This window comes from Pseudonaja textilis, chromosome Z, assembly GCF_049901715.1.
Source record: "Pseudonaja textilis isolate UNSWEBS1 chromosome Z, rPseTex1.2, whole genome shotgun sequence".
In the NCBI taxonomy this organism is placed as follows: Eukaryota; Metazoa; Chordata; class Lepidosauria; order Squamata; family Elapidae; genus Pseudonaja; species Pseudonaja textilis.
The window spans coordinates 76,974,986-76,996,918 of record NC_142008.1 but is presented as its reverse complement, the minus strand read 5'-3'; positions in this window follow the sequence as shown (position 1 = coordinate 76,996,918).

Sequence of the window (21,933 nt, the reverse complement as noted above, 5' to 3'; positions counted from 1 at the left end):
AAAATTCATATGCATTTATGCAGAGCTTGTGAATAACTACTTATGGAATTCTTAAAATTTCCCATGACAAATGCCAAAGTCAAGCTAAAAATAGTGGCAGTGTGTTTATTCAAGGTCTGACAGGCAAGATGGATAAGATAGAGAAAAGCAGAAAGACTTTTCCAAATGCCTCAGAGGGATGTGTGGTGTGAGCTCTCGCCAACAAATGAGTGCCTGCGGAGCTCTTTTGGAAAGAGGTGCCCACAAATTCCACGAGTGCAGATTTTTCTGGCTTTGGCAATCAGCTTACGGGCCCAGCTGCTGCTTGGTTCATCAACAAGTCAATCATGTAGCTTAAAATATGATGTCTGGATAGACAATAAATATTACACAGTCCATTTCATGGAAAATTATGAAATCCAAGCTGTTTGTCCACAAAATCAAGTCACATGAATCATATTGGAACATATATCATGTGATTTATTTATTTATTTATTTGGGATTGCACATTTGTTTTTTCCCTGTAGCACAAGATTGTTGGCATTTTGTGCTGAAATGGAGCCAGAAAGTAATGTTTAATTGTCAGTCTTTAAAGCATTGTGTAATACATAACCAGCAAGACATTTCAGTAACCTGGGACTTATTTGATATGAGAGACAGAATTTATCACTTAATCTTTTCCCTTATTAAATCTAAGTAAGGTATAAAATGCTCTGGAGAAATATATATTTTGGAACGCTGTAAAGAAGCTTTGTTAGTACAGTATGTTGCCTTGATCTTTGTTGTCACATATCCTGTTCAAATTTATGACATCTTTCAAAAGCAACTTGCCAGTAAAGATCTTAATATAATGTTATTCTAAAATGTTACTAAAAAGCTAAAACTGTATTCTTCACTAAACCTGTGCCAAGTTGACTACATTTTTACTTTAATACATAAATAAATCTCCCTTCTTGGATTTGAGCAATTTATATGATACAGTTCCATCACATAAATCCATGTGTTCTTATGTGAGGCAACTATCTGTCCTTATGTGAGGTAACTATATTAAAGGGACTTTAAGCTTCTGTCCAATGTTCTTATCATCCATATTGTTACACTCTTCTTTTTCTGTTCAATAATGTTTGGTTCTCAGAACTCTGCCTAAACAATTTGAATTTTGGGGGGAAATATTTTTCAGAACTGGTTTGTAACTGCCTCTTTCTAGGGTGGAGAGAAAGTGATTAGCTCAAGGTCATCCAGTTAGCTTTGCGTCTGATTAGAACTCATAATATCCCATTTCTACTCTGATGCTTTAACCACTCTACTGTATGTTTTTTTGTTATTTAATCATTAAGTTGTGTCCAACTTTGTGACCCCATGGACCACAACACACCAGGCTCTCCTGTCCTTCACTGTCTTACAGAGTATGCCCATGTTCATTACACCAATGACACCATCTAACTATCTCATTCTCTGCTGTCCCATTCTCCTTTTATTTTCAATTTCATCAACATCAATGAGCCCTTTCTTTTCATTTGGTGGCCAAAATATTTGAGCTTCAGCTTCAGTATCTGTCTTTCCAAAGGACAGTCAGTGTTGATTTCCTTTAGGATTGACCGATTTGCTCTCTTTGCAATTCAAGGAACTCTCAAAAGTCTTCCCCAGCATCACAGTTCAAAAGCATCTATTCGTCAGCACTCAACCTTCCTTACTCTCCAACTGTTACATTTACGTTGCTGCAAAACGAATCAGTTGGGAGGTTCTTTGTACTTTCTGAGCTTGGTTGTTTTCTTACAGATATTTCATTACCCAAACTAGATAACATCATCAATGCTAATAAGGAGTGGGGTTTGATCTCAATTTAAATTCTAGTGGCTTGGCCTATCAATATGGGATTAGTTGTGAAGGTTCTTTGACTGAGCTGTTTATCATTAGCTTGTTTTGTAATTCCTTGATTGGAGTATTGTTTACTTCTTGATTGTTGATCTAATATTAATCTTGGTGTTAATCTCTGTTAATCTGGATATTGATTGCTAGTACAGAGGTGTTTTGGTCTTTAGTTCCCTTTTTAGCTTATTGATTATATCATTTGCCCATTTTGTAGAGGTTGTTGATATTTATGTATATTAATGGCCAATTTATCACAGTGCCAAGCTTCCAGAAATTCTCTAGAGGTTTTTTTTTTTACTTAGCTTGGTCTAGGATAGTCACAATTTCCCAGTTGAAACCAAGTCTGTCCATATGTTATGAAATTAAAGAGCTTTTATCATGTTTTCTTAGTGTTAGTTGGTATTTATGAATGAGTCAATTAATCAATGTTATGTTGCTTTGATTTCATATTAAATAAGTTATCAAGTTAAAGCATTATTTGGGAATATATAAAAATATTTAGATTTTATTAAAGTTGAAATACATTACTATATTCTGAATAATAATATCTAAGGATTTTGTAACTGAATTGCAAATTGCATAACTTCTAATTGAACAGACAGGTACTCATTTGTATTTGCATGTCCGGATACGTTGTTCTTCTATATTGTGCCATTAAGTGAACTTAACATATCTGTCCACCGAGCTGATGAATGATAGTTGGCTCAAAATTAAAACACAGGAATTGGAACCCTTCATCAAACACATCAACTCTGTGGACAGATGCATCAAGTTCACATGGGAAGATGTTAAGGAAAATAGTCTGGCCTTCCTGGACTGTGTAGTACACATTAAGGAAGACTGAACCCTAACATTGAAGTTTACAGAAAACCCACATACAGAGATCAGTATTTACATTTTGATTCTCTCCACCCCTGAAGCACGAAAAGGAGTGATCAGGACCCTACACCACCAGACTGAAAGTTTGCCTACCAGCAAGGATGGAAAAGAAAAGAAAAATACTAAAACACATCAAGAAACCTCTCAGAACTTGTGTCTATCTCAACTGAGCTGTAATATCCAAAAAAAGACCCAGCAGGACCTCCTCCATAAAAGACAAAGAAGAGAATAACAAACAAAGTGACATTGTCATTCCATGCATTGCAGAAATATCTGAAAAGATTAGGGGAATTTTCAATTCACAATATACATACACACTTTAAACCCAAAAACAAAAACTTGTTCATCCCAAGGATAAAACCCAGACACACTCTGAGCAATGTGATATATGCAGTACAGTGCAGTGAGACATGTGCAGATCTGTATATTGGAGAAACAAACAACCAGTTCATAAATGCATGGCACAAAATAGGAGAACAAATCCATCAGAACAAGAGTTAGCAGTCCATCTGCATTTGAAAAACAAAGGTCACTCTTTTGAAGACAGAGTGTCCACATTCTGGACAGAGAGGACAACTTGTTTGAAAGTTGAAAGTGGAGGTCAAAGTGGTCATTGACATTAAGATTGAATAACCCCAGGGGTGGGATACGACAGGGTTAACTACCAGTTCGGGATTTACGAGCTTTCCTGCATGCTGTGAGCCGCGCATCTGTAAATCATCATCAGCATGCTGTGTGTAGAGATGCAGCCTTTGAAACAGCCCTCTTTTCCTGTTTTTTTTTTTAACTGCAGCTGTGCCTCGTTCAGTTGAAAAATCAAGAAATAAAGATCAGGTAAGAGCCCGGGTGGATGGGTGGGCAAAAACATCAGCAGACATACAACTGATTCTATGTCTGCTGCTCTTCAGAGCTACCGGTTCTACCGGGGTGGACAGAACCGGTAGAAACCCACCCCTGAATAGCCCTCTCTCAACAGAAGAGGAGGAAAGTCTCAAGTGATGGCGCTCCCACAACTTCTGAGGGCAAGCTGTTCCATTGGTTGATTGTTCTCACTTTCAGAAAGTTTCTCCTTATTTCCAGGTTAAATCTCTCCTTGTTCAGTTTCCATCCATTATTCCTTGTCTGGCCTACAGGCGCTTTAGAAAATAGCTTGACCCCTTCCTCTCTGTGGCAGCCCTTCAAATATTGGAAGACCGCTATCAGATCTCCCCTGGTCCTTCTCTTTACTAGACTAGCCAAGCCCAGTTCCTGTAGCCATTCTTCATATGTTTTAGTCTCTAGTACCCTAATCATCCTAGTTGCTGTTCTCTGTACTTTTTCTAGAGTTTCAACATCTTTTTTGTAATGTGGTGAACAAAACTGGATGCAGTACTCTAGGTGTGGTCCTAGAGATCACCACCTTTCTTCTGTTTACAACATAGTCCTTTCAGAACTTCCAAAAAGATTTCACACCCACTTTCACTGTTCAGATAAACCTGAGGGCATAGATAAACTTACCAGTTGTCTCAACAACTCTCAGAAAGAGTGCTAATGAGCAGATGACTACAAGAAATATAAATCTTTCCATTCGCCACCATTCAGTCACAACTGAAAAGGCTTTTTGGGCAAGAAGAAAAATGTCTTCAAGAAAAAATTTTTTTAAAGTCCAGGTGCCTTTGAAAAAGTACCTTTGGGACAATCATTACCAGGATGACTGGAAATTTCCATACCCACTACTATAGCAATTCAATGAATTCTATCAGTTATGTTCTACAATTAATCCCATCCCATGATTAGCACAATAAATTATGGCATGTAAATAAAAGTTCATAATAGAGAAATGAGAAGCTGCTATACTCAAACCATTATGAAATACACGTTTTCTGGTTTTGCAAAGTTTCTTTGAATTATGTTCAGTATTAAAGGCCATACATTGCTATACAGAAAATGCAAGGTTTAGTTCTAGTTTTTACTTAAAAAGGATAAGTAAACTGTAGCAAGGGGCCTTCTATAAAATAGTAACCAAATAATATCCAAAATGTATATCATGGAATTTCTCTTTTCCCAGGTAAATCAATTCACATGACAACCAGTTCAGATCTATTATACATTGCTCATTGTCATTCAAAGCAATAGACAAGTTATCAAGAAAAGTGAGAAAGCTAGCTGTGATTCAAAATCCCCTGACATTTTTTTTGTAGAAATGGTCTTGCATAATTATTTTGAAATCAATAAATAACTTAAAAGGTTCCATGCAATGCCAGATTAACCAGAGGATTATTGAAGTAAGCGGTTCATTATCAAAAACATACACTTTGCCGTGCACCTGCCATGTGAAAATTAGCAATAGAGAAGCAAAGAGAGAGGGGGGAGGGAGGGAAAGAGAGAGAAAGAGAGAGAGAGAGAGAGAGAGAGAGAGAGAGAGAGAGAGAGAGAGAGAGAGAGAAGGGTCCCCACTCCCTCATTGCTGGAAAATAATCATCAGTTTTCAGAATAATTCCCGTACTTTAGAAGTATTTTGCTACAAAATGAATAATTGCATTAAGAATACTCTTGATTTTAATTTTTGAGCACACACCCTAAATTTGATATTGCTAGATCATGTTTTATTTTATTTTTTACAGTTTTCCATACTATTTGTTTTTATTCGTATACTAATAAATATAAATGTCCTCTTCAGCCTCTGGATACTTATCCACTGTGAATTGTTGATTTGTATTTGCTATTTTTATTGTTTATTATTTATGTATTTTATATCCCACTTTTATTATTTTTAGGAATAACTGAAGGTGGCACACAAACCTAATATTTTTTCCTCCTCCTATTTTCCCCACAACAACCCTGTGAGGTTTGGCTAAGAAAGGATGAAAAGTCATCAAGCAAGCTTCATACCTAAGTTAGGACTAGGATTCATACTCTCCTGGTTTCTAGACTTGCACCTTAATCACAAGAGCAAACTGGCTCTCAGATTTTATTCATTTGTTATATTTATTTAAGTTTAGTGTAATTATTATTTTGATCCGATAACAGAGTATGCACATCAAATAAGTAGCTCAAACATTCAATATCACCTTTTTTCTCCATGGGTTTAAGATTTTAAAAATCTGTATTAGTTTATGCTACATTGTTATGGCTCATTGTGCTTTCATTCAGAACCCCAAGAGTCATGCAGATTGTATCACAAGCACTTCTAGTATATATGTGTCAAAGGAAAATCACACAGGTTGCTTCTTCTGCTATCAGATTCTGATAATAAAGATAGACATTCCATGGAGTCTGCCAAATGAATGAGTCAATGGCCTATAAAGTTCAACATTTTTGGTCTAGGGCAAACATTACACACAAAATTACACACTGACTTATTATTTTCTTATACAATATAGTAACACTCCCACCCACAAAAATACGAATATACTGTCCCCATGTTTAAAATCAACTGGATCACCACTGCCCTCCCCAGATAAAATATAATTGTTCTGCTGGGTAACAAAATGTTCAGACTGAGATTTAACCTGTTTTGGATTATTTTTTGTCCTTAAAAGAACAGATCTTCCAGCTGACTCTCAACATTTGTTTATAAACGATTTGAATATCAAATCCTAATCCTTCTCTCAGGTGATGGAATAGATATAAAACTGAAAAATATATCTATATGACACTTTTTCTTTTTACAGAGGATACATGTTTTGAATGCCAGCAATCCAGACCTTAAGTATCTCTGAATCTATAATGTATGTGAACCAATAGTCAGTTCTGTAGGTTTTCCACAAGAGACATTACACATAAATAAATTAAATTAATATTGTTAAATGGATAAACTTTTTGTAATATATATCTAAGTATTTATATCTGCCACAAAAGGCATCAGATATTAGAAGCTTCTCAGATTATATTTGTTCTAGAGACTTGACAATATTGCTTCATTTGAAAAAGAAAATACTGAAAGAAAAGAAAAGTAATAGAAAGCATTGGGAAGGAATTAATCAATACTGTAGTTTATCTTTTATTCCCAGAAGCTCTGAATTATGAATTTCAACGGGCATTCCATGGCCAGTACATGAATAGCACACAAAGGGGCATGGACAAGGTGTGTCCATCAGCAACACTTCACTTCTTTGTTTTTGCTTTATTGTTACTGTTTTAATTTCCTTTCAAATGTGTTAGATCTGGGAGGATGGTTCAAGAACGGAGGCAAGACTCAGATAGCAACAACAGCTCTTTATTAGTGACTTCAGATCTGAGCAACTAATCCCAGCTGCAGCAGGGCTGGCTGCAGCTAGGCAGCCAATGAAGGTGATTTGAGTTTGCCGCTCTTGGCAGGGCCAATCGCGGCAGCCCGTTTACTGGCCAATCGCATCAGTCTATGGCGACCAATCACGATCGGCTATCAGGGGGCCAATCAGGTTTGCAGGCTACGAGCCTGCTAGTCCGGAACACCCCTCCCCTCTCGGTTCCGTTTAAGGGGTGGAGTAATATAGTCTCGCAGGTATGCAGGTCTTCGCACCTGTCTACCTGACTTAAGCAATTCCAATTGTCCCTGTTCAAATCCGGGTTCAGATGGACTGCTTGCTGGATCAGACAGGAACGGTGAACTGGTGCCATGGTCAGGGCTCTCCTCTGGTGCCCCCGGGGTGATAGAGTCCTCAGCCTCGCTGTTACTGCCATGGCTCCCGGGGCTCGCTGAACCTGCCTGGTTGCTGCTTCTTGGTGAAGCGTTGGTCTGTCCAGGCTCAGCTGCAGCTGGTGAGTGTTGCCAACCATGGTGCGGTGATCTCAGTGTTAGTTCAGAATAAACAGGTGTTGGTTCTAATTCTGAGTTCACTGCTTCCCCTCCCCCCTAGTGTCAAAGTTAGGGTCAGGGTTGGAAGATGTGGTTAGTCTGGAGCGCAGCTGATCAATATGGCGCTTCCATGCTCTGCCATCAGTGGTGAGTAGACGGTAGGAGTGGGGACCTGTAACTTGAGTTACTTGGGCAGGAATCCAGAGGGGATCCCAGAAAATTTTTTGCAAATACAAGGTCTCCTACCTTGAAGGCACGGTGCTTGCTGCTGGAACCCAGGGGCTTTTCCGGGTGTAGGCAGGGTGCAAACGGTCTAGAGGCGATCTGAGTTTCCTGGCCATCAGGAGTTCAGCTGGGCTCTTGTTGGTCGTGCTGTTTGGTGTGATGTGTTGCAGGAGCAGCATTCTAGTGACTTTGTCATGGATGTTACCTTGTTCCATTTTCTGCAGGATTTTCTTTGTAAACTGAACCATTCGTTCAGCCCAGCCATTCGCCGCAGGATGAGCTGGCGATGTGAGTGCGTGTCGGATGCCCCGTTCCACTAAATACTGTTCAAAGGCTAAGGCAGTAAATTGGGGCCCATTGTCAGAGACCAGGACATCTGGTAACCCGTGTGTGGCGAAGAGTCTGTTCAGTTTTTTGATGACTGCCTCAGTAGTGGTTGCTTTCATTTTATTGACCTCAAGCCAGTTAGAGTAGGCATCAACAGTTATTAAGAAGGTGTGGCCTCTCGTAGGTCCCGCAAAGTCAATATGAATGCGAGACCAAGGACCCCTGGGTGTTTCCCATTCTGCTGGTGGAGCTTTTGGTGGGGCTGAGTGGTTTTCCTGGCATCTGTTACAAGAGGCGACCCAGGTTTAGATTTGTTTGTCCATACCTGGCCACCAGGCGTAACTTCTTGCCAGCGCCTTCATACACACGATGCTCGGGTGTCCATCGTGTAGCATTTGCAAGACCCTTTTTTGTAACCTCGTTGGTACAACAACTCGGTCTCCCCACAAGATGCACCCTCTTTGTGAAAAAAGTTCTGTTTGTCTGTTTTTAAATGGCTTAAACATTTCCTTAGGGTCGTAATCTGGCCATCCCTTCTCCACCCAGCCAAGAACTCGTGCCAAACAAGAGTCTCTTTTGGTTTCAATGGCGATGTCTTGGGCCATTAGTGGAGGTGAGGGCAGTGTCTCTATTTGCAGTACCGGGAGTGTGGGAGCTGGGTCTTCCTGTGGCTCGGGTAGCGGTGAGCGGCTCAAGGCATCTGCGTGGGGAATAGATTTCCCCGGGTGATACTTTAATTGATAGTCGTAGGCAGCGAGAAATTCCGACCATCGCGTCATTCTGGGGGAGAGATGGGTGGAGTAGGTTTGTCGCCCGCCAGAATCCCAAGTAGTGGCTTATGATCCGTTATAATAGAAAATGGTCTCCCATAAACATATTCATGAAATCTTTTAATTGCAGAGACAATAGCAAGGGCTTCCTTATCTAAATGGCTATAGTTTCTTTCTGTTTTTGATAGAGTTCTTGAAAAAAATGCAATTGGTGCTTCTGAGCCGTTTGGTAGGACGTGGCTCAGGATGGCCCCTACCCCAAATGGTGAGGCATCACAAGTGACAGTCAAAGGTAGTGTCTCGTTATACTGAATTAGTACCGCATTTGAGGTAAGGAGGTCTTTTACTTGCTGGAAGGCGTGTTCCTCCCAACATCCCCAAATCCAGGATGCCCTTTTATCAAGTAGTCTATGAAGGGGCTCAGCAACAGTCGCTTTCTGGGGTAGGAAGATGTTATAAAAGTTAATAAGTCCCAGGAAGGCTTGGAGGTCGGTTTTGTTTTTGGGTCTTGGGGCATTTTTGATAGCTGCCAATTTCTTTTCTGTGGGGTGGATTCCTTGCTTTTCAAGGAGGTAGCCAAGAAACTCCACCCTTTCTGTGCAAAGCTGGCACTTTTCCTTCTTAACCTTGAGGCCAGCATCTTTGAACCTCTGTAGGACTGTTCTGAAGCATTTCTCTAATTGTTTTTTTGTGGGTGCTGCTATTAATACGTCATCAAAATAGGGGACGACCCCTTTTATACCTTGTAATAGTCTCTCCATCAGGCTTTGAAAGATGCCTGGGGCTACGCTTACACCAAACTGGAGCCTGTTGCATTTGAATGCACCACGATGTGTGACTATAGTTTGGGCTTCTGCAGTCTCGGGATCAACTGGCAGCTGTTGATACGCTTGGGCCAGATCTAATTTTGCGAATATTTTGCCACCCCCAAGTGAATGCAGGAGATGTTGAACAACTGGTACTGGGTAGGCGCTCTGCTGTAGCGCATGATTGAGGGTGGCCTTGTAGTCACCGCAGATTCTTATGGACCCGTCAGGCTTTATGGGGGTGACAATTGGTGTCTCCCATCAGGCGTGGTCAATAGGTTCTAACACGCCTTGTGCAATTAATTTGTCCAGTTGCTCGTCAATTTTGGATTTGAGAGCAAAGGGAACTCGGCGTGGCTTTAGGCGAATGGGTGCAATGTCGGGGTGAAGATTAAATGAAATAGGGGACCCCTTGTACTTGCCTAGGCTTTCGTTGAACACTTCTCGGAAGTCGTGGACGAGAGCCGCCTCCCAGTCATCGTCTGCAGTATGATGGATACCAGCCATTCCGATTCCTAATGGCGCGAACCACTGAAGGCCCAATAGACTTGGCCGGTCTCTGTCTACAATGGTGAGTGGTAGAATTGCGTTATGTCCCTTGAAAGAGACCTGCACATGGCGGGTACCTGCGACTGGAATCCGGTTGCCTTGATAGTCTTTTAGTATGAGTCTCTGACTGCTGAGGTCTTGGCGTCGGATGTTGGGAATTAGCTGCTCGAGTGTTCTCCGGGATACCATGGATAGTGATGACCCAGAGTCGACTTCCATGGTGCACGGTTTGTTTTCAATGGTGGCCTTTACTCGGATTTTTTTTAGCATCAAGTGATGAAGCGTGGCCAATGGTGATGGTTTGATGAGCCTCCTCTCGTCTGGGTGTGTCGTTAAACCTTCGGGGTCTGCTGTACTGGTTCCACTGGTTGCTAGGGCGGTCCCTCTGTGTGGTGGTGTTGCCATCATTTCTCTTTGGGCTGCTCCCTCTCCGTCTGGGGCTGGAATTTCTCTTGTTTCTGCATACCTTCGCGATGTGTCCTCGTTTCTCGCAAAAACGACACATGGCGTCTAAGAACCTGCATTCGGATCGGGGATGGTTTCCCCCGCATCCGGCGCATTGGTAGTTGGATTTACGACCCCGCTGGTCCCGTTGCTCATGTTCTGACCAGAGCCTGTGGACTTCTTCTTCCTCGCTGTCTGAGGATGACTCGACATCTTCATGATGGGTGGTCGATGTGTACTTGTCTGAAGGTTTCCCAGCATCGTTGGTGGGTTGGCGGTTGGTTCCGCTGGTTCGACGCATTCGTGCTGCTGATTTACGAGCGGCTTCAGCTGCGGTGGCATCTGCTATGGCATCTGCAAGCGAGATGTCTCCCTTGGCCATGATCTTGCTCTGGACGGTTGGGTCTCTGAGGCCAAGGACGATGCAGTTTCTCATAGCTTCTTCGAGGTTGGCGAAGCCACACAGACCGCCCAGGTTCCTCAGGTCTGCCACAAAATCCCCAATGCTCTCACCTTCACGCTGGTCCCTCTGGTAGAACTCATGTCTGCGAATGAGAGTTGGCACAGCTGGGGCGTAATGGTTGCGCAGGATGGGAGCAAGGGTGTCCCAATCCATGGTTTTAACCTCAGCAGGCTTTGCTAAGGCTTTAGCCATCTTAAAAACAGCTGGCCCACAATGGGTTAGAAAAACGGCTCGTTTCTTGCTGGGCGTGGCATCTTTGAGGTTGTTGGACTCCAGGAACATTTGAAATCTGTCCATATATGAGTCCCAGTCTTCGCTAGCTGGATCGAATGGTGCGGGTGGTATAGTGCTGCTGGCCATGTCGCCGTCGTTGCGCTCTGTCAGCCACATGCTCCTTCGGCTAGCTCAATTCAATAGGTTTCGTTGCCTCCATATCCCATCCTCGTCACCAGTGTTAGATCTGGGAGGATGGTTCAAGAATGGAGGCAAGACTCAGATAGCAACAACAGCTCTTTATTAGTGACTTCAGATCTGAGCAACTAATCCCAGCCGCAGCAGCCCCTTATATAGGGCTGGCTGCGGCTAGGCAGCCAATGAAGGCGATTTGAGTTTGCCGCTCTTGGCAGGGCCAATCGCGGCAGCCCGTTTACTGGCCAATCGCATCAGTCTATGGCGACCAATCACGATCGGCTATCAGAGAGGCAATCAGGTTTGCAGGCTACGAGCCTGCTAGTCCGGAACAAAATGAACTTAGCAGGCCTCTTAAAATGATTTTAGAGCTTGTTGTTTTGCCTCCAAGGCAGAATTAATATTTTTAAAACTAAGAGCCCAATTCACTAATCTAACAACATGAAGAAAAATAGCTAATTAAATTAGTGACCCCTGCTTTAAGACCTAAGTCAAATAAGCAAAGTGTCATAAAATGTCTGCTAAATTTCTTTGATTTTTATATTTTAATATTTTTCCCAATAAACCATGCAAACAAATTGACCACTAAAACTTAAATGATTTATTTAAACCTTTAGTAATCTCTTGCTTGTTTATCCTCAAGGCTTTTTATCTGCCCCACATTTCTGATTCAGTAGTTCCATTTTCAGCTGTCTTCAACTTTAGTAAGCAGATGCAAGTTGGACAGAATATAGATGTATAAGAAAAAAATCTTGCTGCCAAGATTCTTATTTCTACTTTGCATATCTATTAATTTCATTACCTCACCCACAGGCAGTCTTCTGCATATTTTTATTAGACCTAGAAGAGGTCATCTTGCATGTAGCAGTCCTAAAGCATTTCAGTGAGTCATGTGGTGCAGAAATTAGAATGTAGTATTGCAGGCTAATTCTGCTGACTGCCAGGGGGTTGATCTTCACCAGCTCAAGGTTGATTCAGCCTTTTATCCTTTCAAGGTTAGTAAAATGAGGAGCAAGATTGTTGAGGGCAATATGCTGACTCTGTAAACTGCTTATAGTACATAAGTGTTCGTGCTAATGCTAGTGTTAATGAAATTTGATATCCAAAATATTACTTAGGGCAACAGATTTTTTAAATTCTAAAACTGAAATCATAAGGCAATGGATTTAAAAGGAGTCTATACAAATTCTATAAAACTGATTAGTTTAATAGATGCTCCATTGATTATACTGGAACTTCCTTTTAGTCAGGATGCCAAAAGGAAGGTTTTAAGGTATCAGAAGGGGAATCCCCAAATCTCCATTTTACAGATAACCAAGGAAAGGAAACTACTGGGTTTTGGTAAGTTGCCACGAATCAGAGTAAATAGTTTTTTGAGTTCGTTGTTTTTGAGTTTGATTCTAATAACGTGCTATCTATTGGTCTAAACAAGAATGAAGCATAGAAATACAGATATCTTTTTTAGCTATCTTAGATTGTCTTTATTTTATAGTTTCTAACACTCCATCTCTAGTCACTATCAATTGCTATGGAATAAAGTCTATCTTAATTCATTGCTAACATTTTTATTTCTACTTCCTGATTCTTTCTTTATGGAGAAAAAGATTCCTTAGGCATCTATTTAAACTTTTTTTCTTGGTTCTCAATTTTTCTTGTATTTTATAATTTGTGATATGAAGTTGTATTAATTACTAGTCAATGATTATATTAAATTTATTTATTATTTATTATTATTAAATCAGTCCAGGAGCAGAAGTTCTGGAAAAGTCTGAATGTTCTGTTCCCTTGAACTAAGCAACTTCCTTCTAAATCATGCATTCCAGGGCCATTTCAAGAAGTAAACTGTCCAGACCAGAATGATTTGAGATGTTCTGGGCATAGTATTTTGGATTAAATAGGTCTGCTTCAAGGTTTGTTCAGAATGAACTGTTTTAAACAAACTCTTTCTGGCTTCTAGTGATTGCTTTGCTCAGTTCTAGGTGCTCACAGATTTGCTGCTTTATTTTCTTTTCTGGCATTTTTGCAATATTGATATCAAGCTGATTGAGGTGTAGTTTCGTAGATCACTTGTTTCCTCTTCTTAAAGACTGGAACTGCATGATCTGTTTTCCAGTCCTCTGGCAGTTCCCCTATGCTCCAGGAGCTCTGAAAGATGTCATTCAATAGTTCTGACATCATGTCTCTCAGCTCCTTCAATACTCTGGGTTGTAATACATTTGGTCCTGGAAATTTGAACACTTCCGCAGTCGATAGACGTTCTTTTACCAATTTCTTACCTATTTTGACCTATATTCCTGTTCTATCTTCCATAATGCTATTTTTGTTAGTTAGGCTATTTATTTTTCCTTTAGGGTAAAGACAGATTGAAAAAAAGATTAATCAATATCACTTTCTTCCTGCTGCCTGTTACCTTCTACCATCTTCTCAAATCTTCTATTTGATGTTGCCTGTTACCTTCTACCATCTTCTCAAATCTTCTATTTGATGTTTCAGTTATGTAGAAGGACCTCCTTTCAAATTGTCAAAGCAGTTATATTTTTGTCCAGTCTCTAAACTCTAACTCTAAAAGTAGTGGGATAATTATGTTCTGAAAATTACACATATAAGGGAGAAATAGTTTATTTAAATATAACCCATAATCAATAATTTGATTTTATGCACTTCTGTTTGTCATGGCACTGAGGCCCAAAAGAGCAGCACAGCTTCATATGATTGTTGTAACTCATTTAGCATCACCCAGGGAGAACAAATAGATTAAGGAATGCTACAGACACAGGCAACCATTGCTCCCCAAATAGTTGATGTTCATTTCTGCCAGGCAATGCATATCATCTCTAGCTCATTGCATCCCACTACTGTGAATTGGTTACTAGTACTTAGCAATATCTTACTGACCCACATTAGAAGATAACAAGCTATCATTCAGCTATGGTCAAGGATGCTGAACAATTAGGCCCTCCTTATTCATCAGGATAATGCACAGCCCATCACAACACTGAAATCCCATAGGCTATCTTGGAAAACAGATATTCACTTAACACCTACAGTTTAACCCTGAGAATGCCTGGAGAGAGGAATGGTCCAAGATATCTTCTTATAGCCTGACACCAGCGATCCCTCTATCAAATCACCTGGTTTTCACCTGCCTCACACTGTCTGGTCAAAATTGACAGAATTAAGTATGATACTGGAAGAAGTGCCTCTGCCCTGTATTAGTGGAGATGGAAAGATTGCCCTTGTTGCAATTGTGATACTGATATGCAAACTATTAAATACATTGTGCAAGATTGCCCATATTGTGCATTCTTTGGTTCTCTAAAAGATCTGCATGAAGCAACATCAGAGACAATTGCCCGGATAGCTGCCCTACCTTAAAGAAGTTTTATATATAATTGTTGGACATATAATTATATGGAGTATGTATATATGTTTACTTCTCTTCTATCACATTCTAATCATATGCAAAATAATAATCATTATCATCAAGAATCAATAAGCTACATGTCATGGATAGCCATAGTCACTCTTGTCTTTCTTTTAGACAATGATTATTTCAGAGAAATTCCTTTCCTTAATGAAACTATTTAATATACTGTTGAATTGTAATACATCTTTAAAACAGGGTCAATGTAAATAGAAATGTGTAAAATCTGTGAAATTTTGTATCAGTGACACTCTTTGGATTTCTTTAAATTCCTCAGTCAGAAGAAAAAAATTGTCAAATTTGCTTTTGTCAGAATCATGTCTGTATGCCTTAAAGAGGAAGTAGGAAGTAAGGACTCGGCCATTGACAGATGGATAAGACTTCAGTTTTATGGAAACTGATGGTAATATCTGACAAAACAGCTTTGTTCTTCTTCCAGGTTGAAAGTGAATTTTCTACTAAAACTAACAAAGAAAAACTCATCCTTTTTATAGCTCAGAGGAGGCTGTAGCTGAGAGGTCTCACTAAGAAAATTTAACACAGACAGTGTTAAGTTTGGGAAAAGAGAGGCTGAACCAGAGCATGAGTGCAACAATACTTTATTATAATAATAAAGGGCTGACCGTGCTTGCCACGCCTGGAACTGGCTCGCAGCGATCAGCAACTGGTTGGACCCCGCAGCCTGCTTTTATAGCTGGCTGCTGGGGAGAACCAACCAATGGGTGAAGGGGAAAACGCCCCCGCAAAGTGAATGGACCTGAGTGAGAACTCCTAGAGTCCTCAGGACATAACAGACAGTCTCATGAAGAGAACAAAAAAGAACAGGACCAAAGATGAAATTAAGAAGAAATACTGAAATCAATGAGCCAGGATGCCAGATATCAGGGAAAATAGATAAAAGTGAAGTCCTATAAAGCAATCAGAATAGCAATATGCAATTCCAAAAACTGAGGGATCAGAAACTAGAGAAGATTAATAACATTATTGTAGATGTTTCAAAGTCTACACATTAAACCATTATTATTCAACCAAAATTTACCCATACCAACTCATCCTGAACTCCTTGGTTATTTTCCATTGTACCTGAAATTCTCTACATTTCAAAGCTATTTTAGCGAATCTGAGATGCTCAGGATTGAATATCTATTTGGCATTCTCATCATTACCACCATGACTCCCATCCCCACCATATGCACTCTAGCAATAGCACCAAGAGGAATGTCGTTTTTCCTTTATGTTGTGCGCAAAACATAATATGCATCTTGTTCAAAACAATATATTTGATATAATACTGTAACAAATTAGAAATGAATTTTAAACTTAGAGGCTTCCGCCTGGCCACAGGGAGACATTTTTGAGCCTAGAAAGCAATATTATCTACTGCACTGCTTGTGAGGATTGCACATATGCAAAGCTCAAGCATATATGTAGGCATATACAGTACCCCACACATGCATCATACATTCTTCCTTTCCATTGGTAGAAAAGCAATTCATTTTGCAGTGGAGAATAAAATTGCCAAATTCATAACTGACAATGGGCCTGGACTGCCTGGGCAGGTATAATTTTAGGGAGATTACCCCAAGAACTTAGTTTTCATCACTGCCTTTAGCTTTGCTAAGTTTCTACAGGTAGACAAGTAACAAGCAATAGGCAAACAACTTACCAATCAAGTGAATGGCATAGGAAACAACAGAATTATTGGGATATTAAAGAGCAAAGCAGAGAGTACATACAACCTGGCACTGCTGCCACAGATGAGTGAATAAAAGAGGAGCCACAAATAAGTGATTGTTCTGCAATTCTACATTGGACTAAATGTGAAAGCATAAACATTTTAACCCTGCCTTTTCACTTACTCCCTCCTTGGTACCAGCTGTAATATCTGTGGATTACTTAGTTCTGCATATTGTTATTGTCAGAGGTCCCATAGTAACCAGATCAAATCAAATCAAGTGTATGACAGTCAAAGACCACAGACCAGAACAAATAAAAACACTCAAGGAATATACATTTAAAATTTATAAGATCAAATAATAAATAGAACAAATCTATATTAAAATCAGAATTTGGTGTCCAATATGTCAGTTACACATGGCCTAACTATACTATAATACCAATCCTTAAACTGTGAGGCCCATAGTCATTAAAAACTAAAATGCAAAAGGGTAGTAATGTGAAAGGGTTCCCAATGTATCTCCAGCTCTGCGGCACAGAATCTAACCATCTGAGCTGTAATCACAGTCTCTTCGTCCTTAAGCTGCCACTGGAGATAATCAATGTTGGAACAGCTAGGATACCTATTGATTATTGGGAGGATATGTTTTTTCAAACATCTCTACAGAAAGAGCATCGAAGGAATGTCCTATTTGTCAATGAATACTTCAGCTTCAACCACAACAATACAAGAGCACACAATAGATACAAACTCAAGGTAAACCGCACCAAACTTGATTGCAGGAAATACAACTTCAGCAACAGAGTGGTCAATATCTGGAATACTCTACCTGATTCTGTGGTTTCTTCCCCAAACCCCTAAAACTTTAATCTTAGACTGTCTACTATTGACCTCGCCCATTTCCTAAGAGATCTGTAGGGGGCATGCATAAGCACACCAATGTGCCTACCGCCCCTGTCCTGTTGTTTCTTTTTTATTCGTATCCATATATTCATAACCATGTTTATACTTATACCTGTTATCTAATACTTGATTGACAAATAAAATAAATAAATAAATAAATATGGGTCCAACAGTCTCCACCTCTCCTGAGGTACAGGAGTAGAGTCTTTCAATCAACGGTATCTTTTTATACTTGCCATACAGGACGACTGATGGAAACGTATGGTACCATACAAACAAAAATGCTTTTCAGTGGTTCACCATCTACAACTGACTAAAATAACTGGTGGGAGTATAACAACATATATCATATCTAATAGAGTCTGGAGCCAGAAAGAACAGAAATTTTCCTAAATCCCCTACCCTTTATCATAACACTTGTTTTGCTTGGTCGTAGTCCAACTTGAGTATTGAGGCTGGAGAGAAGCCTGGTTTAGCAAGGTTGGACTCGACACCCTTGATCAATGAAGGGGAGAATTTGTCTTGGAGGATTAATGGAGTAAGGTCTTGTGGGAAAAAAATTAAGCTGTAGCCAAAGATTTAAAGAAGTTACACAGATTCTTGCTTCAACTTTTATCAATCCTGTCTCTAGGCACAGAAGTGCAATTGAGACACAATGCAGCAAATGGATAATTGCTGTTATAAATCTTTTCAGTGGTGTGAAACACAAAGCTGAGAGTCCAAACAAGATCCTGTAAAGAAGCTGTGCTAGTGACTTGGCCTGAAAGAGCTTAATTGCAGCAGGAATATAGTATCCTTCCTTTGGGCAGGAAAATTTGAGAATGGCATTCACTGATCTTTGGCCAGAAGCAGCCATATATTCACCATATACTTTTTTTTTTGAGCATGGATAATCACCCCTTGGTACTTTAAAGGTGGTTACTTTCTCTATATTATGACCATTAAGATACCATGAGCAGAGTTTTGGCCTTTTTGCAAAGGCCATAACTTTGGTTTTCTGGAAATTTATGATTATTATAATGATAATACTGGATGAGATGTTGCAAGGCTCTTTTAAGGTCTACAGGTGTCCTGGAGGATCACAGCATCATCTGCATAGAGCAGGAAGGTGATGCTTTGATCACTGTTTGGGTAACTTGGTTTTATTTAACCATTTTACCATGTCATTTATATAAAAGTTGAAAAGCAAGAGGGCAAAATGCACCTGTTTAACCCTCTTTTGAGTTTTGACCGACCTTCAGAGGGACACTTATATATTACATCCAACTTTGAGGGATGTTTTAGTATGTAAGGCACATAAATAAGAAGTCTATGATCAATTGAAGTGGCTTCTAGCTTCTCCCATAGCTTATTCCTGGTAACTGTATCAAAAGCCGCCTTGACATCTATAAAGGCAGTGTATAATAATACAAATCTATTTGAAAAATATGTTTCAATCAAAAAATGGAGAACTAAGCACTGATCTATGGTGCCTCTCCTTGCTCTAAATCTAGCTTGCTGCTCTTCAGCAATCAAGTTCTAAAAATCTAGCAATTCTTTAATTTATCTTGGAGGTGTTTGGCATAGTGTTTGCTGATTATACTGTATTTAGCCGACTGATTGGTCTGTAATTTTAAAGGTCATCTCTCTTGCTCTTTTTAAAAATTGGGACAGAAATTGCCAAGGCCCAATTCACTGAGACGTAATCAGTGGAGTTGATATAAGTGAAAAGTGCCACCAGGACTGGTATCCACCACTCCACATTATTCTTTAATAGTTCAGCAGAAATGAAGTCAGCTCCTGAAACTGGGAGACACTCAGGTAAATCCTTCATTGTATACCTTATTCTCTAGCTGGAGGAATCTTCATACATTGTCCAAAAGTGAAGTTCTCAGGTTAAGGTATATAGGGGTCTAATGAGATAGAAATTCTGTCAGAATGGCAGGCTATTAGATGCCAGAATAGAGGAGAGTTCTTTTGCTTTGCTGCCTCAATAAGCTATTCCCAGGAAGACCTTCTTAAGTGCAACCAATTGCTTAAATTGTTTTCTGAGTGTGAAGAGATGTTTAAGAGTTGTTTTATTGTCATTTCCAGTCTCACTTTTGTATATCTTATATACCAAGATAAGAGCTTTCTTGACTTCTACACAGTCCTTGTCAAAGCATGGTTTGTAGTCGATAACCAAAGGATCACTGATGCCTCCATAGATAAGTTGTCTGGCCTGCCAATTTAGGTCTTCCCAAACAGACAGAAAGAGAAGAGGGAAGATCAGTGGATTCCTTGGCTCAAACAATATACCCGACTGGTGCTACATTGGCTATAATTTATTCTTCTAGAATTTAGGCAAAAATCATTCCTCCACATATTTGTTTTCAGTTCCCTTTATATCTATGAAGTTGTAGAGGTTCTGCTTGAAAACAAAAATACTTCAGAGCAGTTGTAGTAGTTCATTAGTGGGGAATGTGGTCCAGAACAACTGGCACAGTGGAGCCACCCTTCATCAGTGATATACAGGGCTGAGTGGTTTATCATTTTGTTTACTCAGGCTTTCTCTCTGACTCATATTAGAGAAGCCAAGTAACTTGTTGCAACAAAGAACAGATTTAAAGTAGACTGTACATCATTCTAACCCACTTTAAAAGAAAATTGGCTGCAATTCTTTTTTTTTTGCTGAATATTTCAATTTGTTCATTTTGTTTTATTAATAGTTTCCACTGAAAATATTTCAGACAATATTTGTTGTTTTGTATAAGGATTGTGATGAAAGAAACAAATTTCATACCAGAATATTTATTCATTTATTATTTGAATTATATGACCTCCCATTTTACATAAGTTTTGGACAATCATTTTAAAATAGCCAATAGCAAACAATACTTACATAACCTCAATTTTGATATTAAAAATGGAAAAGATATTTGATATTTGAAAAGAAGGACTTTACTCCTTTACACAGCTGGTAAAACTCCAGCTAGAGAAATTCTATTATCCATTCATTGGAATGCATAGTTTCAGACGTTAGGCTTATTCAATAACCAGGGCTACCTAAAGCTGAAGTTTATACTACTTGACTAAAGACATGAAAAGAATAATGTTTGGACTTCTTTTTTAATACTAATTTTATCAGGAATTACACTTACAAAGATAACATTAATATAAATTGAACAAATAAAGACTACAAGGAAAAATATAAACTCTAGAAAAGGAAAAATAGAAAAGAAACAAACACTAAATATATAGTAAAGAATAAGAAAAGAAAGATGCTACCTTGGATATACAAAAATGGCTGATGTCTTAATAATTAAAAGGAATGTACAAATAATGAGACAACTTGGATAATTTTCTTATACTGGATTTACAAAAGAGACTTGTTAAAGCTTTGAATAATTTTGTGAGAAGGAACAAAGAAAACGTGAAAAGAAATCAAGTTCTAAGAGATTTGAAGGGAAAAGATTGTTAAAGTAAAAAAGGAATATAAAAATTAAAATAGTTATTTGAAGAGCAAGATTGTTAAAAGTAAAAAGAAGGAATATAAAAATTAAAATAATAATGATATCATTTCTGTAACTCTTAAAGGAATTTTGTTGACCTGTACTGAAAATCACCCCCTTCATTGATCACTGCCTTGTCATGGCAAAGGGGCTTGCAAAGCTCAATGAAGCCAAGAGCTATGCCATGCAGGGCTACCCAAGATGGACAAGTCATAGCAGAGAACTCTGACAAAATGTGATCCACTGGAGAAGGAAATGGCAACCCACTCTAGTATCTTTTGCCATGAAAACCCCATGAACAGTACCAAAAGGCAAAAAAGATTTGTGACCCCCTCAGGTTGGAAGGTGTCCAATATGCTACTGGGGAAGAACAGAGGGCTAATACTAGTAGTGCCAGAAAGAATGAAGCAACTGGGTCAAAGCTGAAAGGACACTCAGTTGTGGATGTATCTGGTGGTTAAAGGAAAGTCTGATGCTGTAAAAATCTATACTCCATAGGGACCTGTAATGTAAGATCCATGAATCAAGGCAAGCTGGACATGGTCAAACAAGAGCTGACGAGACTGAACAGTGACATCTTAGGAATCAGCGAACTAAAATGGACAGGAATGGGTGAATTCAGTTCAGATGACCATCAGGTATACTACTGTGGGCAAGAATCCTTCAGAAGAAATGGAGTAGCCTTCATAGTCAATAAAAAAAGTAGGAAAAGCAATACTGGGATATAATCCCCAGAATGACAGAATGATCTCAGTTCGAATCCAAGGCAAACCATTCAACATCATAGTAGTCCAAGTCTATGCTACTGGTGCTGAAGATGCTGAAGTTGATCAGTTCTATGAAGCCCTACAACACCTTCTAGAATTAACACACACGCAAAAACACCTTATCATCATGGGGGATTAGAATGCTAAAGTAGGAAGCCAAAAGATAACCAGAATAACAGGCAAATTTGGCCTTGGAGTACAAAATGAAGC